This window comes from Papio anubis, unplaced genomic scaffold, assembly GCF_008728515.1.
Source record: "Papio anubis isolate 15944 unplaced genomic scaffold, Panubis1.0 scaffold131, whole genome shotgun sequence".
NCBI classification, from domain to species: Eukaryota; Metazoa; Chordata; class Mammalia; order Primates; family Cercopithecidae; genus Papio; species Papio anubis.
Genome location: NW_022161259.1, coordinates 77,214 through 104,167, shown reverse-complemented (window position 1 = coordinate 104,167; position 26,954 = coordinate 77,214). Strand labels below are relative to the sequence as shown.

General features: G+C 41.9%; 1 long non-coding RNA gene across 8 annotated transcripts in view; it reads left to right on the top strand.

The window, feature by feature from the left end:
• LOC116272584 overlaps positions 1–26,953 on the top strand; it is a 44,925-nt gene extending 17,972 nt beyond the window's left edge. For 4 of the 8 annotated variants that reach the window (XR_004181230.1, XR_004181233.1, XR_004181232.1 and 1 more), the window contains 4 exons: positions 21,900–22,142; positions 23,418–24,025; positions 26,259–26,609; positions 26,942–26,953. This is a non-coding gene — a long non-coding RNA (uncharacterized LOC116272584). Of the gene's footprint in view, positions 1–18,057; positions 18,176–19,528; positions 19,894–21,899; positions 22,143–23,417; positions 24,821–26,258; positions 26,610–26,941 lie in introns of those variants that run through there. The other 4 variants (XR_004181231.1, XR_004181235.1, XR_004181236.1 and 1 more) reach the window with 4 other exon arrangements.
• Position 26,954: the final 1 nt, after the last annotated feature.

The following is a 26,954-nucleotide window of genomic DNA, read 5'->3' as shown; positions in this document are numbered from 1 at the left end:
TGATCCAAGTTTGGGGGATGGGGGGAGATCAAGAATTCCATTTTGGACCTGACAATTTTGAGGTGTATATTAGTGTTCCCAGAGAGGATTCAGAGAAGACAGTAGGATAAATGGGTCAGGAGTTCAGGGCTCAGGATCAACCAATAGATACAATTTGGGAATCATGAAAATATAGATTATAACTAAATTCACAATACTAAATGTTTTTATTGTATCAGAATAAACTTGTTTATGCTATAGCAATGAATCTGCTTCAACTCTTAGTGGCCTGTAACTTCAAAATCGTTCTTTCTTGTTTATACTGTATGTCCACCTGGTTTGACTAGAGCTCTGCCCCACTTTCCTCACTCCAGGACTCAGGTGGACAAGACAAGGAGAGGCAAGAGAACTTGGGAGGGTTTGCTTCAGCAATGAAATTCTAGTTCAGAAGAGACGTGTGTCACTTTTGCTCACAATCATTGACAAAACTAGCCACATGGCCCTAGCCAAGTATAAGAGGTGTCGGGAGATAAAGGAAACAGGACCCAACCATGCACTTGGAAGCCAGAGAGGGAGATACATTTGGTGTACTGGGTAGTAGTATTCACCACGGTCACCAAGGGAGAAGGCAGGGTGGCCAAAGGGTAGTCCTGGGGCACTTCCACATTCAGAGGTTGAGAAAGTGAGGAGGAGGCAGCTGAGATGGAAGGAAAATGACAATGTAGTTCCCTGCAAGTCAAGCGAAGTTTTTGTCACTTGGATTGAGAAATTGAAGAGAATGAAAAGGATTGGTAGGGGTGAGTAAAGCCATCAAACCCTACAGAATGAAATAAAGCAGAAAGAAGAGAGAAAGGAGCTCAGGAGTTAGATGAAGAATAAGGTGTATTCAGCACCTTACACCAAATCAAAACATCTGGGAGGCCGTGAACACAGGGATTAAGAGCTCCAGCTTTCCAGGGATAAGGGCCCAGGTTGCAGCTGCAGCTGTTACCTGGTATTATCTTTGATGCATCCCCTAGCCTCAGCTTCCTCATCTGAAAAAGGGTCTGCTGTGAAGATGAATGCCAGAAGTGTTCAAGTGGTAGCTGGCGTCACCATGCCTGTCGAAGTGTGAATTGCTACAGCCACTTTGGAAAGCTGTATGACAGCATCAGTGAAAGCTGAAGATAGGAGTTACCTATGAACCAGTAACTACCACCCTATGTAGGTACCCAACAGAAACTGTGAACATATTTCACCAAAAGGCATGTTCTAGAATGTTAATGGGAGCACTACTTACAAGAATCCCAAACAGGAAACAAGTGAAATGCCAACAGCAGCCCTGATAAATGAATTGTGGTACAACCGGCCAGTGAGACTGCACAGCAGTGGGAGTGAATGATGTAACACACAACAGCAGGCGTAGACCTCACCATGTCATGCTGAGTGACAGAGGACACACATTTAAAGAGCACATTCTGTATGATTCCATTCACATAAAGGACAAAAACAGTCCAAACTGAATCGTTCTAACAGAAGTTAGGATAGTTGTTACCCTTGGGAAGAGAAGGGCCAGTTCCTGGAAAGGGAGAGAGGTGGACTTGTGAGGTGCTAATAATTGGGTGTATTCAATTTGGAAAATTGATTGAGCCATATATTATGACATGTGCCTTTTTTATTAAAAAGATAATTTTTTTTTGAAAAAAAAAAAAAGAATCAAATGTATTTTAGCCTCTAAGTAAAGCAAAGTCACTTTACTTTGTTTGTGGAGACACCTGATCCCACTTGTTTTTTAATTACCAGTTGCTGCCTCCCCTGCCAAAATGGCTGGTTCGAGCCACGAGGAGTAAATATTTGCATAAATAGGAGGCATATCATTTTGGTGTGATTGGCAGTTTAATTAGGTACATGTCCTCTCACTGCCATTGTAATTAGATTGGTGGAGAATCCAGAAATTCCAGGTCGTTATATTTGTCTCTTGATTGCTGGATTTTTAGACAAGTACTTATTGTACTTATGAACATGATTGGTGGTCTTGGCATGGGGGAAGTCACACTTCCACTGCAGAATGAAGTTAATCTCATTATGTTAACCACAGAATTCACATGCTAAACAAGGAAGTAAAATGGGGAAAAATTGCCCCCTGAACTCCTTGCCTTTTCCACTGAGTGTCAGTCAATAGCAAAATAGAGCTCCTGGAACATTAAAACAAGCCTTGAATTTAAGCACGCCAGCAAAAACCAAGTGAAAGTCCTTGCCAGTTTTACAAGGCAATCTCCATTTCCCTATCGCTTGCTTTTTTTCCCTTGTTTTACTGTAGCTAGTTTAACATGATGCTGTAACTCTACCAGGAATGAACACAAACCAGGTTCAATGCTCATCCAACAAGAGTGAATGTAGATGCAGATGAAATATTGAAGGGCCATGTGGTTTATGCCCCCGTCTCTGGGCAGGATTGCTTGAACATCACCACTCAGGAAGCCAGTCACCTGAATCCAATGGCAGTGTCATGACAAAGATTTGCTCTCTTCCTTTGCTCATCCTGACCTTTCTGGATTCAGCCTAGGTGATCTCAGCTAGTTAATTTTAATTTTGCATGCACAGGAATTAGGCAATGTCTTTTTTTTAAAAAAAATATTTTTTTCTTAGATATTTTTACTTAATTTAGAGTAAGTAATTAGAATCTCATTTTCTCCTAGAATGAACTAGAAGATGTTTGGGTATATGTATGTGTGTTTTTGAAATTTTTATGCAGATTTCAACTCAAACCTACACACTTTAAAAATACATGCTTTTTAGATATTAGTCACAATATATTACTTCCAATGCAAAAGCGAAATATAGTAAGGCTTACATACTAAATTAGATCATCTTTTGGAGAAGACAACATGTGGATAAACTTTTATCACTAATTCTTAGTTATTATCCATTCCATCCTTACCTAATTCTGATCTGATCTTAGATTGCTAGAATGCTCCTTTCTAAATTGTCCCTAATACTGACTTGGAGACAGAGGCAAGCAACTTCATTCATTGAACATTTACTGAGTGCTTAGTATGTGTCAGGCACTATGCTCAGTACTGGAGATGGGGAAATAAATAAGAAACTGTCTCTATCTTAAAGGGGCTCAAATTTAGACAAAAGGACAAACATATAACAACAGAATGTTAGGGAATAAAACTCTATGTAGAAATTACCAATGAAGTACAGACGAGGGGAGATTAACTTTAAGGGTAGAGGGATTCAAGGAAAGGCTTCCTAAAGAAGGAATGTCTGACTGTATTTTTTAAGGTGAAGAGGAATTTTCCTAGCGGGCTTCTAGACAGTAAGGATGCAATGACCATAGGCACAGATACTTGAAGCAGCCTAGCACATTCTGGGAACTGGATGTAGAGGTTTGCTAGATAGATAGAGGTAGAATAAATATACCTTGGCAGAAATCATAGACCTTATTCTGTTGGTGAGGGGACAAATATGAAGGTTTCTACATTGATAGTGTGATTGGCTCACTCTGGCAGTAGTGTGGAGGAAGGACTGAGGGTGTGCCTGGAGGCGGAAATGCTATTCCTTCAGAGTCGGAAGAATAATTGAAAGGTTTTTACATTAGTTTAAGCTAGCCATGATGAGAATTTGGACAAAAATGTGAGGATGTTTGGAAATGAGAGAACAATTTGAGAGACGCTTAGAAGAAGGACCAGCAATACTTGGTGAAGAGATAGCCTTAGTTTAACAATCTGTCTTCTAGCTCAATTCACAATCTTCGCAGCATTTCACTGGCTCCTCTTCGTCTGTGATTCCCAATCACGCAGCAATGCTACCCAGAAAGTGAAAGCTCCCAGCCCACTCTCTTCAAACCTAGAAGGTTTCTCAAGTTTTTGTTAGAAGGCGAATAGAACAACCTGGAATCTTTCTCTCCATATGCTCTCTGAGCTCTGGCTGGCAGCTGCTAACTAGGTGTAGCACCATTTAAATAATTTTTCTTAAGAACATATTGAGCTCGTGATCTGATTTACTTTACAGAATACCATTTATACACCTCAAGACATTAGAATAGAATCTCTACAAAACGTATTTTTGTAAAACAGGAAACAGAGCATTTCATGAACAGATATTAATGGGCTTATTTATATTTCAATCACAAAAGCAAATACTCCAGAAAAATCCATTTTAGGTCTAGCAGTTAGGACTCTTTGAGTTGCAAATAACAGAATAGCTCACTCAAACTGGATTAGGCCCCAAAGGGAATTTATTAGTCTGTGTAGCAAAGATAGAGGCATGGTTTCATCTGGGCAAATAGTGTCATCAGATGCAGTCTCTGCTTCCTGGCTCTGTCTTTCACGCTGGCTTCATTCTTACCCTCCATCCATTGGTCACAAGATAGCCAATAATTCCATCCCTACACACATACCTGGTTTAATTCCCAAGATATGAAAGGAGTCAAGCAGACTTGATAGACTGGAGAAAATAGAGGAGATTCCCCAGACAACACGGACTGTGGACAAGTTGTTTTCCAATTCTGAGTGCTGGTACCAGAAGTAAAAATGAATAACAAGCAGGTAAAGACAAGAAATATCTACTCTACTAGAAAGTTCAAAAATTCTGAGCGGAGCATGAGTTCTATGTTTACTGAGTCTGCTGCTTCATTTGTAATTTACTCAGCAGTTAGCTCAATGATGGGTGCATGACACCCATGCTCATTAAATATTTTTTGAATGAATGAATAAAAAATGAATGAGTGAACACAATATGCGCTTCATGTCAGAACTCCCACCCGATTTCCTGAATCTGAGACATGTAATTGCACGCAAGACTTACGGCCCTGTGCCCGTCCCTCATACGTCCCACAGCACTATCATAGAACGATTACACTGTGCCTTGGTTGTCTGTTTACCCGTCTGCATCTCCTCTTGTAGACTAGAAACCCTATGAGAGCAGGGGCTGTGCTATTCCTCTTTGAGTCTTATGGACCTAGCATAGCACTGGCACAGTCTGTCCTTAGTAATTATACACACATGAATAAATAAATAAATAATCAATTGAGAGGTGGCTCACTTGAATTCTTCAAAATACAACAGTTTCTCTCCTACCTCATTGCCGGCACTCAATCAATATGGCCTATACCAGTGATTTCCAAACTTGCTGGCACTTTACAATCACCTGAGGGTCTTTAAAAAGAAAGTCTAAGCACAGGACACACACCCAGACCAATTAAATCACAATATTTGGGGTACCAGACACTACTAATTTTTGAAGCTCTGCAGGTGACCCCATGTACAGACAAGTTGGGGAAGCACCACTACTTATCAGAAACTCTGTGAAGTAGAAAGGATATTATGATTGCCTTTACCGGTGGGCATCATGGGTAGTGGTAGGGGCTTGTGATTCTACATTTTCATGAAGCTCCCGGGTGTTGCTACTGCTGCTGCTGCTGCTTCTGCTGCTGCTGGTGTGTCAAAGGTCCTCAAGGTGCATCTCGGGACTGGCATCATCAGGGAGCTTGTTTTAAATGCACGTTCTCATGTCCCACTGCTGATTTACTGAATCAGAAGCTCTGGCCATGAGGTTGAGCAATCTGTGTTTTAGTAAGTCTCCAATGTGATTCTGATGCAAGCTCAATTTTTTACTCTACAAAAATTTTCCTTACAAAATTTAGCCAGGCATGTTGGTGCATGCCTGTACTTCTAGCTGCTTGGGAGGCTGAGTTGGGAGGATCACTTAAGCCTAGGAAGTCAAGGCTGCAGTGAGCCCTGATCATGCCACTGCACTCCAGCCTGGGCAACGGAGTGAGATCCTGTCTTTGTTCTGTCTCAGAACCACCTGATGGCCTTGTTGAAAATGCAGACCAACTGAATCAGAATCTGTGGTGACTGAGTGCATGTGTGTTTGGGGGTGAATGTGAGGAAAATAAATATCTATTTTTCTGAAAAAACACTCCAGGTCATATTGCTGGGCAGCTAGGTTTGAGAAGCACTATTCTTGAATGTCCCTTAGAATCATCCAGGTTGAAATCAATCATTGCAAAATGTTCCATTTATAGCCAGCTGTCCAGTGAGCATTTTGATTAACTGAGAACTTCATTTTTTTCCTCCCTTCCGCACTCCTTACATCCCCAACCAACTGGGTCATTCTGGACTTCATATACTACTTGCCATTAGCAGAATGTCATTGAGCTGAATTTCATTATGTCCTGACACATTTGCCCTGCAAGTCTGTGATGTTCTGTGGCTCATCTTTATGCTAAATGAATGCTCATTCACCTGAGCTGTTGACAGCTTGTCGTTTTACATTAACTTTTTCCTTTACCATCTTGAATAACCCCCCTCCCACATGTACCTGAGCTCTATAGTTTGCAGGCTAGGTCACATTATACTTAGGATAGTTCACTTACAAGGCATCCAGTTGTGGCACATCATAATGAAGGCAGAGACAACATCAGAAAGATAAAGATTAAAAAGTTTGATAATACTCAGTGTTGGTAAGGATACAGGGAAACTGACATTCTTATGTACCATCAGAAGTCTAAACTGGCACAGCTTATTTGGAGGGCAATTGGATGATATCAATGCCCCAATTTTTTTTTTAAAAAAATCACATACTGGGCTGGGCACAGTGGCTCACGCCTGTAATCCTAGCACTTTGGGTGGCTGAGGCGGGTGGGTCACGAGGTCAGGAGATTGAGACCATCCTGGCTAACATGGTGAAACCCTGTCTCTACTAAAAAATACAAAAAAATTAGCCGGGTGTGGTGGCAAGCCCCTGCAGTCCCAGCTACTCGGGAGGCTGAGGCAGAAGAATAGCATGAACCCAGGAGGCAGAGCTTGCAGTGAGCTGAGATCGTGCCACTGTATTCCAGCCTGGGCAACAGAGCAAGACTCCATCACAAAAATAAATAAATAAATAAATATAAAAAATCTCATACTATTTGGTTCAGCAATGTTATTTCTGGGAGTTTGTCCTGCAGAAGTACTTACATAATGCACAAAAATGTATGGAGAAGAATGTTCATTGCTGCATTATTGATAATAGCACAAAACTGAAAGCTACTATAATATTTATCATTAGAAGAGTGTTTAGATAGATTGTGGTATATTTGTGTAATGGAATATGTTAACTAAGATAAGTAGCTCTACAAGTGCTGGGGTTGAAAGGCTGGGCCCAGTGTGCCAGAATGTAGCCTCTCCAACAAGGCTGAGTTTTTTATATGGCAACTCAACGCTCCCAGACAGAGTGTTGGGTGAACAAGGTAGATGCTTTGTGGTCTTTCATGACAGATTTGGAAGACACAGCATCACTTCTACACTACTCCATGCGTTGAAGCAGTGTAAGCCTACACAGATTCAAGGGGAGGGAAATAAACTCTGCCTTTCAGAGACAGAAGTGTCAAGAATTTGTGTCCATGTTTTATATCTGTGACACAGTCCTTACCTCTAGGGAGTAGGAGGTGGAGAAAGAAGATTTTGCTTTTCATTTTATACCTTTCCATATATTATTTGATTATTTAAAAATTGCCTGCATTGGTTTTGAGATTACAAGAGAGATAAAATAAGAAGAAAAGAATTGGAGGAAAAGAGAGGCCGGGGGTAGATTTGCAAGTGGAAGAACAGGTAGAAACAAGGAAGAAAGGCAGATAGACCTGGCAGGGAGTGGTAGAGGAGATAGATATGGGATTGATAAATGTGGAGGGTGGTAGCAATTTGGTTTCGTGTTCATGCTGGGCACACATGGAATAGTCTTCTACCACTGCTCCCCATTGTCTGTCTATCCTGCCCTTGGAAATGCTGCTCATCTTTTAAGGAACAACTTAAATGCCATTTCCTCTGTGCAATCTTCTCAGTCCTCTCAGAGCCCTAGCAGTCCTACCCTACTCTGTATTTTCATCACATTTGTGTGAGTAGACCTGCATAGAGCTCATGCCAGCTTGGCTCCTTCAGTTATTTGAGTGTTCTTCTCTCCCTCTCCAGAAACTGTCCTCAATGGCTGACATAATGTTTTGTCAATTTCCTACATTTTCACAGTGCCTAACACTATGTCACACAGTGGGCAGTGGCATTTTGTAAAATATTTTTCAAAGTAAAAAATTTCTTATTTAGCAAACATTTATACAGTATTTAGTACCTGCTGGGTAATGTCCTCAAATATTGGCTCATTTACTCTCTCATAACAACCCCCATAAGACAGGTACCATCATAGCCCCATTTTACAGAGGACAAAATTCATGCATAGAGAGGTCAAGGAACAAGGTCATAAACCTAGTAAATGGTAGAGCTTAGAGTCAACCCCAAATACTTGGCTCTAGTCCTCTTATCACTGCTCTTCCCTTCATCAGGACATAATGCAGCATATTTCTACATTTTCACATCTGCAAGTCAAGAGGAATTGTTTCATTATATTTTGTAAAATGTACCAGCAACCAATCAGAATTGAAATTCCATATACAAACCACTCTCTGGATGGACATGCAGTAAAATAGGTAGAACAGCATTTGGGCTACTTGATTAGAGCTTTAGTATTTAACTTTCTCTTTCTCTTCATTGACTCCAACCTGGACTAGACAACATCTCCCAGGCAGTGCGGAAAGATCCCAGAACATGATCAATGCCTTAGAAGGTCTACAGAGGGAACATTAGAGAAATATCGGAAGAAACCACTAAAAGAAGGGAACAGAGGTTCAGGAAAGGGCTGGATGTGGGTAGGAAGTAACTTGAAAAAAATATTCATTAGGTATTGTATGAAGCAGTCTTGTGGTTGAAAACTCCAAAATAATGAGGTCACACATTTATTTTTACCAACCTACCTTCCCAATGATTGCAGAGATACTATTATACAAAGAAGGAGAAGAATTAATCAATTTCCATGTTTGTTATCATGGCTGGTGTTAAAATAGAGCAGGGACCTTGGACAAGCTACTATCTGACAAAGTGTTACAAAGTTGGAAGGAAATAGGGGAGTCAGACAGTTTCATCAAGGCTATTTCCACTTTATTTAGAAGGGGGTTTAATTTAGAGGCAGGGATTGGCATGAAGGTTATGTCAAACACAGAAGTGCTTTGTATCAAATTTTAGTTCCACTTTGCTTTGAGGTTGCACAGATAGACAATGAAAATATAGGAGTGTTGAGTATTAGTCCTCTTGCTTGCTTATTGCTTTTTATTATCTGAATGACTTGGTGCTAATTTCTAACATTCAACATTTATGGACTTCCAGGAACTCATAAATGTCACATCAGGCTGCCTCTTGGTGAATTTTTAATCAAGGGGGAGAATTTCAGCTACAAATAGACCAAGAATCAAGAGGCCCGCTATTGATCGGTCAAAGTGGCACTTATGAGCCTGAGGTGGAAGCAGTTTGGATAAAAGGATTCTGGGCTTTCTATGGCCCCAGAGACATCTTTTTCCATCAAGTCCACGTTAGTATCAGATACCTCTTCCAAGTTATTGAATAGTAGCAAATAATATGAGGTCTCCTAAAGGCCCATACGAATAGATATAAATATGAGAAGAAAAGTCAAATGTCTGGCTCAAGCCAAATATCATCTCGGCCAGACAGCCTCTGGATGTTACACTCCAATCCCCAAGCAAATGGTCCCATTCTTCCTTCCATAGGGCAGAATGTCTCCTTGGGTAGTGGGTCAAGGCTCAGATGCTCTGGCTATTCTGTGCTGGACAGGGGCAGACCTCTAAGTCTGAGGCCTTGAGTCGTCCCTGCAGAGATACAGAGCGGTGCTTGTTATGTCAGGGATCACTCAGCCCAGTGAATGATGTCTCTCACTAATGCCAAGCCATGAATCATTGGTCTGTGGTACTGTAAAATTAACATGCACCACTATAAATAACTCATCCGTAATGGGCTGTCATTGATGGCTTTTTGGAAAGGTTTGACTCAGGAGTAAGGGTTTTAATGACTGTAATTGAAATTAGATGAAAAGCATCAGTATTGTGCTTTTATCCTGACCCATGCGAGGACAAATTCCATCATATGTCAAAACAATTATGCTGTGTCAAACCTGAGGGGCAGGATGCCACGTCTCTTCTCCTCAGCACCTTGGACTGCTGTCTCCTGAGATGTCACCTGGTGAGTGACAGGGCACATGCGAGTCACTCCTCGGTGCTGTTTCTTCACAAAGGGCTCCGCTGTAACGGAGACGGGCACTGCTGGAACAGCAACCCCACCCCAACTCCCAGATGAGAGCTATTATCAGCAGGAAGGGCCGTTATTATTAATAACAAGGACAGTCCTTTGTATAGAGGAATATGGTTTACGAAGCTCTTTCACTTCCATGATCACATTTAATCTTTACCAAGGCCCCAGAGGTAGGTCAGATGCTATTGCTATCATCATCCTCAGATGTACGAAGGGATGGAGACTCAGAGAGCTAGGTGACTTGCCCAAGGTCACATAGCTAGTGAGTGATCAAGTAGGAACCAGGAACCTTTGATCTGAAGCCTTTCTACACCCTAGTGCCCCCTAATGATGGCCTGGTGGTTGCTGTTGAACGTCTTTCTCCTCCAGTCCCACCAGCATGCTTCTGGCTTCTGTAAAACACTAGATCCTAAGTGATTCTGGGAGACCCTTCTTCTTGATCATTAATAGGAAAATCAAAACAGCCGAGGGAAAAAGTAAACATAGTATATTTTTCACTGACTGGCTCTAATGCTAAACAGCTTTTTCTAGTACAATTTGAGTCATGAGTGGAGGTTCCAAGCAAGTCAGTGAAGAGTTTTTGAAACAGGCTGCAGTGCTTCAGTCCTCTCTTTTCATTTTGCTTCTGGTGTAATAGAGTGCTTCAAGAGTTTCGTTTCAGGGGATGCTGAGTATTAGGAGGGGGCTGAACTGTCATAAGGAAAAGTGCCAGGATCAGGGAGCAAGGCCCTCAGGGACACTCCTTCAAAGCCCAGCCCCCTCCACTTTCCCTAAAATCAGAGGCAGCTCTACATAGAGATTTTCCAGCCTCCTGCCTGTATCCCAGGAAGGCTGGTGCCCAAGACACTGCCAGGCCCTTCAGCCCTGTGGTGACTGTTCCTGGCCTTGCTCTCAGGAGACAGACAACCTTAGAAGCAGGAGAAGCCATATGCTTCAGCCATTATCTTCTGAACCTCTGGGCCCCAGACAATTAATCAGAGGAGCTGAGCTCACGTGTGTCTACAGCCCTAACATCTCCCCAACAGAGCCCGTGCCACTCTGGTGGAGGTTTGCAAATGAACACACAGCATACCTTTGTTCATACAGCATGTCACCATTCCCCACCTGGAGACAGCTCCGTAATCCTCCTGTGCAAAAATAACAAGTCCCACATAGGACTGCGTACATGGTCTAATTACACGTAACAAAACATCTTGTCTCAGGAGAGAAGGAGTGTTTGGTAGTAAATTAAGAGATGCAAAAGCCACTGCGAGCCATGCTGATTAATCCAGCTCTCTAGCAATGGGGAAGGATCCTTGAGAAATGGGTTTGCAGTTGGATGATAATTATATGCCCACTATGGGGGCTTTTCATGTACCACTAGCTTTTGTGTGAAGGGGAGGGAATGTGACTGAGATGGAGACTGCATAGCTGATTTATTCAGTGCTGTGTTGACAGAATGGAAATTGCTTCAGAAAACGCTAATACTTATTAAATGGGTAAAATACCAGGGAGCCCACCTGCACTGGCTCAAGATGCCTCACGCTCCCATTTCAGATGGGACTGCATCTGTGCACACTGAAACCTTTATCCAGCTTTGCCCATAAGAATTGTGGATTTATTTGACTTTCCTTACCCCTTTCAGCACCAAGCTCACAGAGCCACTCTGAGCTCCAGTCCATGGGGACCTTATCGATTAAAGGGAAAACAGAACAAACACTTTAGAAAAACAGAGAAAAACATGCTTACAACTAATGAAAACTATAAAAATAGATGGTGCGTGTCAGGTAGGGGCTGGGGGGAGGGGCACGTGCATAATGCTTTATGGTTAATACCCAGTGCCTAAGCTTTTAAACAAGATGTGTGTTTGAAATTTTGGCTTTGCCACTTCCTAGAAGCCATCGGACTCTCTGGGCTTTAGCTTTCTAATCTGCAATATGGGATTAGTAATTATTTCTGCCCTTCCTACCTTGGGGGTTGTTGTGGAGATCAAGTAGGAAAAGTGATGTGAAAATGCCTTCCGAACTGGAAAGCACTGTACAAATGTCACTTTCCCTGATATTAGCACAATGTCTAGCACATAGCAAGTGTCTAATAAATATGCTAGTTGATGGATTGATAGACAGTTGCTAAGGGGTGAGAATGGAGTTATTTGAAACATTTGGAAAATTCAAGGGATATTTGCTATAAGTCATGGATTTTTAACAAAATTTTTAAATGGGAAGGGGGGTGGAACCTTGCTAGGAAGAACAGAGAAATACTGACTGTAGAGATAAGAAGATCTAAGTGAGAAGAGCATATTTCATTGGCTAGAATCTGAATTGAGAAGAAGTTGAAGGAAATTAGGTAAAGGATGGAGAAAAGGAAGGCTGAGGGGTCAGAGGGTAAATGCTGGGGTAGAGCCTGTCCTTGAGAAAACAGCTGATTGCATGGAGATCTATGCAAAGACGGGCATCCATGCAAAAAATATGGGCAACCGTGCAAAAAGATGAGCATACATGAGAAGGTGGGCATCCATGCAGAAAGATGGGTATCCATGCAAAGATGAGCACCTATGCAAAATGATGGGCATCCATGCAAAAAGATGAGTATCCATGCAAAGATGGATGTCTAGGCAAATACAGACATCCAGGCAAAGGCGGGCATCCATGCAAAGATGGGCATCCATGCGAGGCAAGAGAAATGCAGGTTGCAGTTGGGGAACAGAATAGACGGAATGAAGACATGTAGTACTCAGGGACAGAATCTTGAATTCGATTGCTTCCACAATCTTTTGTGGTGGTGACAGTTGGGGATTAGTAGATAGGGGATGGGATGGGAATAGATAGGATGGTCATGAACTTGATCTCTGACATTCCCCAATAAAGTGCTTATTGGAAAGTCCCATCCCAATAAAGCATTCCAGTATTTTAGGGAATGAAGTAGTTCAAGGATCTTAGTCTACACCAATAAAATCCCCAGGGAGCCGAAAACAGCCTGTGAACTTTCCAGGGGAGGTGCACCCCCCACACTCCATAACCCCTGCTTTTAACACATACTTTTCTACAGAGTCTGTAATTCATAAGGATAAGAAAGAAAATACATTTTCACTACAATAGAGAGAAGTTCTGTGAGAATGGAACCGTGTTTTGAATGTTGTAATATACAGAAATTGACACCCGTCTACTTCCTATTCAAAAATCCTCTCTCTGGACTAGCATAACAATGCTTTCTCCTCTATATTTTCCTTGCATGCTGCCACGAACTGCTGTTGTGAAGCAAATCCTTCTGTTGCAATCTTTTATTTTTACCTCCCCCTACCACTTTGTAAATCTCTTTCTTTCTCTAAAATATTAAAGTGTGGCAAAAGCTGCTAAGTGACTAAGAAATGGACCCTTCTGAGTCAACAGATCTGCCCCCCTATAAATCTTTGAGTCATAGCTGCTAACATTTCTTGACACAATTCGGTATTTCTTTTGATTTTTTTTTTCTCTCCTGGTAGCAAGGCTTACAAAAATTTCAAAGTGTTTGAGGATGGGAGGTTTCAGGCCACCCTTACCATCATCAAGAGCTCCTGACAAGTAGCACAAGAATATGAAATAATATGTTAATTTCTTGGCACAGCTCGGATACCCCTTTCCTCCTACTGACAAATCGTTTTGGGGGGCTGTAAACACTGCTCTTAGTGTGCCTCCAAGAGTTCCAAATAGCCATTTCCATGTGGTGACCACCCACTCCCTGCATGTTCACATCATGGTGCAGAGAAGACAGTGGAAATTCAAATCTGCATCCTATACTTACTAGCTGAGATCTCTGAACAAGTCACTTTACCTCTCTGAACCTCAATTCCTCATCTGTGAGATGGAATAAAAACATAGAACCCAGAGGACCATTGTGAGATAAAGCGTGACAATGTGTGTGTGCTTAGAACCCAAGGGTCTCTCATTAGGTATGAATTAATTCATTTGTCTCCTTTTTCTTTTTTTTTTTTTTTGAGACGGAGTCTCGCTCTGCCGCCCAGGCTGCAGTGCAATGGCCGGATCTCAGCTCACTGCAAGCTCCGCCTCCCGGGTTTACGCCATTCTCCTGCCTCAGCCTCCCGAGTAGCTGGGACTACAGGCGCCCGCCACCGCGCCCGGCTAGTTTTTTGTATTTTTTAGTAGAGACGGGGTTTCACCGTGTTAGCCAGGATGGTCTCGATCTCCTGACCTCGTGATCCGCCCGTCTCGGCCTCCCAAAGTGCTGGGATTACAGGCTTGAGCCACCGCGCCCGGCCCCTCCTTTTTCATTTAAAGTCTCTCTCTCTCTCTCTCTCTGTCTGTCTGTCATTTTCTCTCTCTCTGCAAAGGCATATATCATATTTGGATGGATGCATAAGAAACTGACAACAGTGGTTTCTTCTAGAGAGGCTGTACTCTGATATAGAAAGATGATTTTATCTTTCGCTGTGCAACTTTCATACTATTTGAAATCTTTGCCATGATCATGTATTGCTTAAAAATATAAAGCAAATATGTACTTTTAGAAATTCTGAGCTCCAAACTCTTGGTCCCTTTTCATCAGTATCCTCTCTTCCTTTCAGTTTGCATGTTTCATACTGAACAGCCACAGAAAGAAAATCCCGTATGTGTTGGTTCCTGTTTTGACATGCCAAATATTCACTGTAGGACTTACCTTGTAGTGTAGAAGGCCTCCAAATTGAAGAAGTACTGGGAAATAGATGGACTTTAAGTAATAAAGGGTTGGACAACTGGATAGCCATTTGGGAGAAGATAAAAATGGATTTATATCTTACATCCTCACCCAAAATAAACTCCAAACAGATCAGAGAGTTAATGTTAAAAAAAAAAAAAAAGGAGCCATGAATGTACTAAAGAAAACATGGGTGAATTACTTTATGTACTAGAAGAAAACATGGATGAATTACTTTATGTGTATGGAGAAAGCTTTGCTAATCCTGATTCAAAATCCAGATTTAATATATGAAAAGATTGACAAATTTCATTCTAATAAAACTCAAAATTTTTGGTATGGTACAGTGGCTCACACCTATAATCTCAGCACTTTGGGAGGCCAAGGCGGGTGGACCACCTGAGGTCGGGAGTTTGAGACCAGCCTGACCAACATGGTGAAACCCCGTCCCTACTAAAAATACAAAAATTAGCCAGGGGTGGTGGCACGCGCCTGTAATCCCAGCTACTCGGGAGGCTGAGGCAGGAGAATCGTTTGAACCCAGGAGGCGGAGATTGCGATGAGCCGAGATTGTGCCACTGCGCTCCAGCCTGGGCAACAAGAGCAAAACTCTGTCTCAAAAAAACAAACAAACAAACAAACAACAACAACAAAAAACCCAAATCTTTGCATGGCAAAAACATCACAAATTCAAAAGACAAGTAACTAAATTGAAAAGAGTATATGCAATAGACATTACAGAGAAAGGGCTAATATCCCCCTAATACATATAGAATATTTGAAAATCAAGAGATGAAAGTCCAAAAACTTGAAAGCAACCTGAGCAAAATAAATAGATGTTTCACAGAAAAATATATGCAAATGGCTTTTAAACATACAAAGAATTACTCACTTACTTATAATAAGAGAAACAAAAACAAAATTACACTTAAGATACTATTTTTTACCTCTTAGATTGGCAGAATTCTAAAGGTTGACAACATACATTTTCAGTGAGTCTGTCAGGAAAGAGATACACTCATAAATTGCTGGAGAGAGTGTAAAATGATCGGTCTCCAGGGAGGAGAATGTGGTATATCTAGGAAAAGTATGCATTTACCCTTTGACTTAGCAGTTCTTCTTGTTGAGATTTACTCTGAGATACACTTCCACAAACATGAACCACTAGTGATAAGGTAATTTTTTGAGATGTTATTTATTGTAACAAAATGTTGGAATTATTGTTGCCCTTGTGTAGTAGATAAGTTGCATAATCTGTGGTACATCCATACAACACAATGCACACAATGTAAAAAAGAATAAAGCAGCTCTATGAATGGATAAGAAATGACTTCCAGGATATGTTGTTAAGGGCAGGAAGAAAGATGTGAAAGAATGCATACAGTATGTTATCCTTTGTATAAGAAAAAAGGAAGAAAAAACCCTCCAAACCCATGTACTTCTTTGCTTATTTTTACAAAAAAAAAAAAAAAAAAAAAAAAGTAGGATGCATGACAGAATCTGATGAAAATGGTTGCCTATTTGGGTTGTGTGGGAAAAGGGTGGCAGGGTTAGGGATGGTACTGAGACTTCTTTGAATATATCTTTTAATATAACTTTGACATATAAATCATATAAATTTTTTATATACTGTATGTTAAAGTAAAATTAAATCAAATCAGTAAGGGTGAATACAAAGCAAATCTTAAAGCTCAATATAAAATGAAACAAAGAAAGCCAACTACATATCAAATTGACAACCTAACTGTACAGAAAGTAAATAACTAATTCAAAAACTTTTGAATGCAGCATTCGGACTGTACATTCTTAGTGGGTGATAGTCTAAAAAAAAGATCTGTAACGGCATCTTAAACGTATTTAGTCGGCTTGTTGCTGGTGGTTGTTTTGGTACAGTAATCCCCAAACTATTCTGAATATGTTGTAGGACTGAGCCAATGAGTTAGACATACTGATGGTGTTAGGAATCAGGGAGGAGTATGCAAACATAGCACAGGGAAAGATGAGGAAGAATCCTGGATGTTTAATTCCAGTGAAAGGAGTCAGTCTAAACTCAGATGTGTCCACTGAAATGTCCTAGAAGCAACAAACTCCACTAGCAATCAGCTCACTTAACACCCAGACTCGGTTTCTTGTTTTTAATTGGCTTAAAACAACAATAAACATGTATTACCCTCATAGTCTCTGTGTAGCAAACATTTGGGAGTGGCATAGATGGACAGTTCTGGCACAGGATCTCTTGTGATGTCATCTGAAGGCTGACCTGGAGCTAGCTGGATCTACTTCCAAGATGGCTCATCCCCATGGCTGGCAAGATGATGCAGGTTGCTGCACCGAGACCAGTGTCTGCCTACGTGCCCTTCTCCACAGGCTGCTTGAGTGCCCTCACAGCATGGCGGCTGGCATCCCCCCACTGAGTGAGCAGCACAAGAGAGGCTAAAGCTGAGACGGGGATGTCTTTTACGACCTAGCCTCAGCAATCCCACACTGTCACTTTCACAGTATTCTGTTGATCACACAGAACAGCCATGATTCAGTGAGACAGGACTACATGAGGGTATGAACAGTAGGCAGCAAGGATCATTTAAGCTGAGAACTAAAGGCTGAGTAAAGCAGCTAGTCGAGTGAAGAGAGTGCAAGAAGTACCCTTCTTATAAGTCATGGGACAGAACTTTGAAATAAGTTTATATGACTAGGGAGTAAAGATGAGTAAAGTTCTTGCAAGTTTTGTTAAGAAGCTTAGTTTTTACAATAAAGCCAATAAACCAACAAAGTGTTTATATTTTAGTAAGATCACTCTGGTTATTACATGGAGGGTGGACTGAAGGAACAAGGATAGGGAACAGGAATAGCAGTAAGGAAACTAGGAGACTATTGAGATGATCCTGACAAGAAATGGCAACTTTGACTATGGTGGTGGCAATAGAGGTGAGAAAAGTGGGCAAGTGCTGAGAGACTTAGGAGACAAACACACATGACCCAATGTTTGGACATATGGATCAGACATTAGAGAGGAATCAAGGTTGGCTGTGAGGTTTTTGACTCGTGCACATAAAAGGAACAGCAAGTTTGGGAATTAGAAAAAAGTGTATTTAAGATGTTGAGTTTGTAGTGCTTACACACATGGAAATGTCCAGTAGGCAGTGGGCATATGGGACCTGGGATCAGGAGATACATCTGGACATCAAAACTTACGGTTACCAGAATATCCAGATCTTAGTTCCTAAATACCATTCCCTGCTAAAAGAAACCAATGCTTCTTAGAGACACGGCTAGTTACAGGTCTGCAGCCTCGAATATCTTCTTGTTCCAGAAAGCAAAGGAGAGCTGAAACACGGATGGTGGCTTATCAAAAAATGTCATGAGCTGGCTTGAAGGAGTCCTCCCTAGTTAAACTTCAGACAATGTGAGCATCAAAGAGAATAATGATGGTAATAGAGTATAACATAATAAACATAGAGTCCAACATGATACTAAGAAATTAAAATTAAAGTTAGCATTTTATCAAGTGGTGAAATCCAAGTAAGATCTGTAGTCTAGTTCATCATGTTATGCCACAGTCAATTTCCTGGTTCTGATAACATAATATGGAAGGTGTTATTATCACTAGGGGAAGATAAGTTTTGAGTACACTGGATCTCTCTGTAATATTTTTGCGACTTCTTGTGGACTTGTTATTTCAAGATAAAAAGTTAACAAATAAACAAAAAAAGGTATATGTGTGTGTGCGTTGGGGGTGATACTCTTCATGGAAAAATTTCTGCCTGTATTTGTAGAAGAAGTGGTAGAATTAGAAGAGGTAGCATTTGCAACAACCAGTGGAATCACTGATTCATGCAAAGGTCATTAATGCATGACAAAAACCACTGGGTGAATGCTATTAGAGAATGGGATGTTCCCATGGTCTCACTCCCTGGATTATTCATTACATACAAAGGGTAAAGGAGCATTTATGGTGGAGAACTCTGGCTAACATCACCCTAACCAAGTAACAGAAGGAAATGACTGCCTCGCTAGTTCTTGCTCCTGAACTTTTGACATCAGTGCAGGATTGTTATCAATATTGACACAAAATGACATTTTGAACTTCCTGATATGCTGGGATGAAATATATGCAGCACCACCTAGGTAGCATTTATGCCAAACATGTCTAATCTGAATTCAATAATGAAGAAACAAACATACAAATTTAGGTTATAGGACATTCTACCAGACAACTAGCCTGAACTCCAAAATTATCAGCCACGAAAGATAAAGTGAAATAAAAAAATAAGTAACAGACCATTCTAGATTAAATAGACTAAGGAGACTGAAGAGAGTGACATGCAATGGATGATTTTTTTTTTTACTGGATTCTGGGTCAGAAAAAAAGTTACAAAGAACATTAATAAGAAAATTAGAAAGTGTATATATAGACAGTATTTTAGATAATATTATTGTATTAATATATTGGGAAGTAAATGTCTTGGTAATGCAAAAAAACACCATGCTTATGTAGGATAACATCCTAGTTCTTAGAAAATTTAAGATATCTGTAACTAATTTTCAAATGGCTTAGCAAAAATATTCAATTGAGGGAGACACACACACACACAGAGAACACAAACAAACAGATCAAAATGTTAGCGTAAAGGAAATAGAAAAATGAGTTTTCACCTTGTTTTCAACTTTCTGCAGGTTTAAAATTTTTCAAAATGAAAACTTGGGGAAAATAAGATAAACTGGCATTAGTTTATAAATTATGTCATTATCCTGCATCTAAACTGGAATTCCTTCCCTTTCAGCTCATCCTTTTCCCCACATCTCAGCATGATATAGCAAGAGTTGCCTGGGGCCTCATGGCCCAGTGGGGCCCAGGCCTCGAACAAATTTGCAGAGAAGTTTTGCAGCCTTCTGCCACCTCTGGACTCTGCTGCTGCACCAGCAGGGACTATTCGTGGAAGCTGTTTGACTCATCACTGAACCTAAAAGAGTGTCTGGGGAGCTGCAGGGCCTCAGTGGCCTAAGGCTTCACGAGCCCTTCTGCTTAGAGAGTTAATGCCTGAGACTAAAATTTGGGGTAACAGGACAGATTTCTGCTCAGCAGCAAAAGCTGCCCCAGCCTTTCTTATAAAATGGAGACTGCAAATAAAGAAGTTGATTGTTTCTAGGAGAAAGGTGTACACCAACCACTGTATTTTTTTTTTTTTTTTTTTTGAGACAGAGTCTCGCTTTGTTACCCAGGCTGGACTGCAGTGGCAGAATCTCAGCTCACTACAACCTCCGCCTCCCAGGTTCAAGTGATTCTCCTGCCTCAGCCTCCTGAGTAGCTGGGATTACAGGCATGTGCCACCATGCCCAGCTAATTTTTTTATTTTTAGTAAAGATGTGGTTCCACCATGTTGGTCAGGCTGGTCTTGAGCTCCTGACCTCAAGCAATTCACTCACCTCGGCCTCCCAAAGTGCTGGGATTACAGGCATGAGCCACTGTGCCTGGCCCACCAGCTGCTTTTGGATGGATCCACTATTACTGTGGAATATTCAAATAACCAGCCACGACCATCTAACCAGCCAATAAACCAACCAATAAATGCATCTACTCATTCAACACATAGGTGCTGGGCTGCTTGCTTTGTACTGTATATTGGAGCTGCAAAGATAAGACACGGTCTATTCTACTGAAGAGTGGATTGGCCGGGCGCGGTGGCTCACGCCTGTAATCCCAGCACTTTGGGAGGCCAAGGCGGGTGGATCACCTGAGGTCGGGAGTTTGAGACCAGCCTGACAGACATGGAGAAACCCCGTCTCTACTAAAAATACAAAATTAGCCGGGTGTGGTGGCGCATGCCTGTAATCACAGCTACTCCAGAGGCTGAGGCAGGAGAATCGCTTGAACCCAGGAGGCGGAGGTTGCGGTGAGCCGAGATCGCGCCATTGCATTACAGCCTAGGCAACAAAAGTGAAACTCCATCTCAAAAAAAAAAAAAAAAAAAAAGAGAGAGAGAGTGGTTTGTGTATTATTATTACCACACAATAATTAGTAAATGCATGACAGCAATTTTCATACTGTAGCAGTGAGGTAGTGCACTTAACCTAAATTAGGAGGAGAAGGCATGAGAGAAAACTTCTTGGAGAGAAAGAATATTTTCTTTCACTTTTAAAATTATTTCCTTTTGTCCCCAAAGTTAAAAATAAATCAGGAACTAGGGCCCACAGTAGGGGAGGGGTGAAAAGTGGTTTTAAAAGTTTAATCAGGCTTCTTTCATTTTTTTCCCATCTCTGCAACTGGGCTAGGGTGACCATCTCATCCTCATTTGCCTGGGACTTGCCTGGTTTTAGCATTGAAAAGTCTTGAGTCCCAGAAAACCCTTATTCCTGGCCAAACTGGGACCATGGGTCACCCTATGACCCTCCCACCTTACCACAGCATCTTTATGTTATGAAGAATCGTATGTGAAGAAAGAATTAGATAACATGCTAGCTCTGAGAATTCTGAAGTAGATGAAGAGAAATGAGAAGGGTAAAAAAGTCAACTTCATTTCTTCATTTTCCATACAAATCAGATAGTGAACAAGCATGGTGCCTGGAGGGCTTGCTTCTCCTGCCTACTGTATTTTGTTGCTGCACTCCATTCCTCCTCAAATGTTTTCCCTTCTTCATAAGTATATCCCAATCTTCCCCGTCCAGGCCTAGCTGAAACCTTTCCCAACTGTTCTAGCTGAAAATGGCCTCCTCCACCCCCTACCCCGTGAAATGTGGGTGCTTGTTGTCTGTGTGCTCTTGTGGTACATGGCAACTCTTAGAGTTAGAAAGCCATAAAGAACTCGAAAGGAGTTCAGAAATTTATGTGTTCATGTATAGTTTCATTCATTCTTTCATTTGCTCATAACTAGTTCTTAGAAAATTTAAGATATTTGTAACTAATTTTCAAATGGTTTAGCAAAAATATTCAACTGAGAGAGATAAACACACAAACCCAGAGGGAAAGAGAGAACACAAACAGATCAAAACGTTAGCAATCAAGGGGAACGAAAGATGAGTTTTCATATTTTCAACTTTCCACAGGTTTAAAAATTTTCAAAATAAAAACTTGGGGAAAATATGATGAACTGACATGAGTTCATCCATAAATTATGTCATTATCCAGCATCTAAATTGGAATTCCTTCCCTTTCAGCTCATCCCTTCCCCACATCTCAGCATGATATATCAAGAGTTGCCTGGGGCCTCATGGCCCAGTGGGGCCCAGGCCTCAAACAAATCTGCAGAGAAATCTTGCAGCCCTCTGCCTCCTGGGTACTGGAGATTCCAAGGTGAATCGGGTCCTGTCCTTGAGGAGCCCCTACATGTTAGGGAGGTGGTTGGATACATGAGCAGATACAACACATGGCAGAACGTGTTGGATGGAGGCTGAGCACCGGTGAGCAGTTGTTACTGGAGCAGGTACTGAGAGCGGTAGATACTGTGCTATGTGATAGAGGTACAAAGACCTTTAAGATGTTACAATCAGTGTAGGGTCAGCAGCAGATCTGAAAACACATGATTTTAATACCATATGGTAAGTGCTACAGAAAACATAAGCCTAAGATTCTCTGAGGATGCAGACAGGAATATTGAACAAAGCAGGGGACTGAGTCAGGGCCATGGGGACTGAGGATGTGGCATCCAAGGTCACTGGTTGGAGGTCCGGAAAAAAGATGATAAGGGCAATAGGCACAGTGAGGGATTGGCAGATTAGGGACAACTTTAGCAGAGGAAATCAGTGGGGCTTCGTGACTGATTATAAGCGCAGGGAAAATCGTATGCCTTCTTGTTCTGTGTCCTCTGGGATGTCTCGTACAGTACGCTGCACATGGTAGGCGTTTAGCATATCTCTGTTGATTGAGTTAGTTGAGACATTAGGCAGAGTCTGAAAACCCCCCAGACCGAGAAATGGCATTTAAATTGTGTGTGCATCTGTGTGTGTGTGTGCAAGAATTATAAAATGCAACAAATTTTAGGAAATGCCGTAATGCTGTTGTGGACTCTTCTTGGAAAGTAGTTATGGCATGAAGAAAAGCGAGAGAGCCCAGTAGAAGAAATATTTCTCTCTATGTCTTTGTTGTGTTTCTTCACTATCTGTAAGTCCCATCCTTACTCATTTAGAACTGATTAAGAAGTAAAATAAAATTGAAATATGTAAGTGTCCTATCTCCCTATCCCTTCTATGTCAACGTATGCATGAGCTTGTGTACACACACACACACACAGATTTTTGTTGTTGTTGTTGAGATGGAGTGTCATTCTGTAGCCCAAGCTGGAGTGCAGTGGTGCCATCTCGGCTCACTGAAACCTCTGTCTCCCAGGCTCAAGCAGTTCTCGTGCCTCAGCCTCCCGAGTAGCTGGGACTACAGGCACACACCACAACACTTGCTAATTTTTTTGTGTTTTAGTAGAGACGGGGTTTTACCATGTTGCCCAGGGTGGTCTCGAACTCCTGAGCTCCGGTTATCTGCCCGCCTCGGACTCCCAAAGTGCTGAGATTACAGGTGTGAGCCACAGCACCCGGCCACACACATAGATTTATTGTTTATTTTTTCTTCTGTGCTGAGTTAGTATATTCCCTCGATAGTCAAAATATAAATGTATGTGGTTGGGAGTGGCGTGGACCTTTACACTTGGGCTTTAATAAACATGCTTTGATGTCGACCTCCAGGGCCACATTATCATTTGCCTGGATTTGAAGAGGAGACACAGGACATTGCTGGATTCAGATGAACAGCTCCAATCTCCAGTCTATCACCCGTCTCCTTGAATTGCTAGGACAGTGGGAAGAAGGAGCACAGAGAAAAGTTCCCCTTCTGCCTTTGCATCTGTACCAGAGACTTCCCAAAGCACTTCTCAATCTGTTCTCTCCTGTGTGTTCCTCTCGCACACCTGCCTGCCGGGTGCTGCTGCAGCATCAGCGGCTCCAGTGGCTGGTCTGCTGCAGATGGACCCGGCACAGCAGCTCCTGTTCCTCTGAGTTCCCGTGGCCAGAGGCAGGGAGAGAAAAGCCAAGGTTAGAGGTGGGGACAGAAGATTGGCTCTGGATCCTCCAACAGAAGTTGGGTGCTGCAAGGAGGGCAACTGCTTTTGTCTGGTTATCTTGGCTTCTACTTGGAGAAATGCAGAATTCTTCAGTTGTCAACACTGTTACTATAACATTTGCATCTTGGGATACTGTGGCTAGGACTCAGGTGCCATCTAGGAATCAAAGGAGGCCAAGTCCTCCCCTCTTTTCAGCCCCTGGGTCACTGGATGCTTTCCACTACACCCTTAGTCGTAAGTGCCATCAGTAACACACGTGGTGTGTTAATAGCTATTGAACGCTGCCAGTGTGGGGGCGCTAGGCTATGCACCCTGTATGTATCATGGTATTTCATTTAATTACACCAGCATTTTAAGGCAGGCATTGCTATCCTTGCTTTACAGTTGAGGAAATCCAGGTCCTCAAGGCCAGTAAGTAGTAGAGTCAGGATTTAATCCCAGGGTGGCCTGGCTGCGAAGCCCCTGCTGCACTGTCTCCCACCAGGTACAGAACACCACGTTAGCAGTGGGCCGAGCAGGGCAGCTCTTTGTATCACAGGCCTGTCTTCGGACCCTGTTAGGTCATAAATTGGTGGAGAGTACAGACCATGCCTTCTAATTGTTTTATGACACAGTCTCATTACCTGTGAAAAACAGAGCTAATCTTTCTGTTTATTCTCCAGTGAGTCAAACCAAATAATATCCATGTGAGCCTTTGAAACATGGGGAAGAAAGAGGGATTAGGGCCTCCGGCACGAAGAAGAGCCCATGTAGCTCCTCTGGAAGCCCACCCTCTGCCTTCTCAGTGCCCCATTAGAGCTCGCTCAGTTCTTCCGCAGATTCCTCCTGGTGTTCGGTGCCGGATAAACAGTCTCTCAAATTTCTTACATGTTATGAGGCATTGCAGATGACTCTGTATAATCAAATGTGCCATTCCACATCTCATTTGTAATTTCACAATTTAGCTCTCTGCGCCATTTAAGCACATATAGAGCCTCTAGAGAAATCCTTATTTTTTTTGCTAAAGCTTTTATATGTGAGTTTTGTGCTGATTTTGGTCTTTGCTGTATCTAATAAGATTCTCCCAAAGTTTTCTCACCACGAAAGGCTTTATAAAATTTAAGGAACCATGGAAATAAACCCCGGCCTATTACAAATCAAGTAGGCCAAGGAAGTATCAGGTAAGAGGCCCCAGATTAGAAGCTGAATGTTCATTTCCTCTTGTGTCTATTGTCCTATTCCCTCTGCTTTATTTTTTTCTCTGATCATGTTTAATAATTTTGGAGCAATTTTTAACCATCTCCCCCCAAACATTTATTTATAACTTATAATTATCATCAGTAGTAGTAATGTTTATTTTTTCAGCATGGCTTAGAGTTTATAAAATGTCAATATTACTTCTGATGATTACCATAATAACTGTGGTGGGCAGGGATCAGATTTATCAATGGAGGCACCGAGTCTTGAGGATGTTAAAGACCTCACCCACCTTCATGTCCTGAGTAAGTATTAGACTCAGCATTTCGGAATCAAGTCTTGAGAATCTAGTTCAAGCAACATCATGCAACCTGTCCGCCTTGTTTATTAGCTTCTATAAAGCATTTTCAGGCAGACAGTATAAGGCGCCATGGAAAACTGGGCTGCATTTCATGGACTAGAAGGATTTACATGAGAAGTGTTCCCAGGCAGAAGGATGAGAGGCACAAAGAAAGGGTGAGAAACAATGGTCTGAAACAGCCAGCACATGGGCTCATTAACCTCTTCTAAACAATCGCTCATCTCTCCTAGCTCCCTGCTGACCAGAAATAAGTCAGAGGGGAATTTGTGTGGTAAACTTTCACCTACAGGGACTTGATCTCTGGAGAGAAAAAGACATCACCAGTGGACAGAGTTTGCTTTCTGTGCTGAGTCATGGGCGTAGTTCTTCTTTCTTGGAATAATTGGGAATCATACTCCTGGGGAAAATACCTGTGTCCCCAGCAGTGTTGCTTAAATGACATGAATGCCAAGGGCAATGTATCTCCTGTTAAAATGTCTAACTTCCTAATGGCCTTTTCCAACTCACTTAGCATTCATTTATCACATTCTCATGTTACCCACTCAGTAATAATAAAATAATAATAATAATAATAATAAATAATACTCTGGAGCAGAGTCAGGGAAAGTTGGGACATAGCCCTGCAGGTTAATAGTAAACCATTTAAAAGGAGGAGGAAAAGTACCCAAGCAGGGGTAGTGGCAGAAGCATTGTGTGAAGACCCCAAAGTAGTCAAAAACATGGCAGATTCTCAGCAATCTAGAAGATGCAAGTCCCAGGACTTACAAGTTGGTTGACCTGGCAGAGGATGAGGGAGGGACGAGTGCCAATGGCTCCCAGGGGTCTGGCAGAGCAGGTGCATGGGCCACTGAGTCATTTCACAAGGTGGCGGATGAAAAAGCGAGTTCTTTCTTTCCTTCTTGCTTTCCTTTCTTCTCTTTGTTCTTTCAGGCTTGCTGATCGGTGCAGCTGAGAACACGTCGAATTTGATGTGTCTGTGGATATCTGAGTCTGGAACATTGAAGACAGGTTTGGTCTGGAGATGTAGACTGCGGATATCTCAGCACACAGATGATCACTGAAACGATGGAGCGGATGATATCACCTGGAGAGAGTCTAGTGTGGGAAGATTCTTCCCTGAGGTGGTTGAAGGATGTACTTCTTACTCCAAAGGCTGAAACAGAGACAAGAGAACCTGAAGTTTCAGGGTTTTGTCACTGGGAAGGCAGTAGAGTGTGTCATATCCGAAGAGTGAAGCAAGGACAAACCAAAGAACAACTGGGAAGATCTGAGAGAGAAAGGGTGAGGGCAGTGGCTAGGAGAAGTGAGAGAAGGTTATGTGAGGAGCAAAAAAACTGGGAGGACTGAGTGGCTCTGGATATTGTCCTTAAAGAAGCTCCACACTCGAGAGGCCCTTTCACATGACGGCTGATGTGTGCTTGGAAGGTGGTCGTGGGCATTTGAAAGGGAGTACTGGGCTGGGCGCTATTATTCCTAACATTACCATGTGATCCTTGTGAGGCTAGCTTACATGGAAAAGACCTTCAGATTTGTGCTTTGTTGAGCACATTGTGTCCTGCCTTAGTTTCCCCAAGGTCCTCATTTTTTTTTTTTTTCTTTTTTTCAAGAGACAGGGTCTTACTTTGT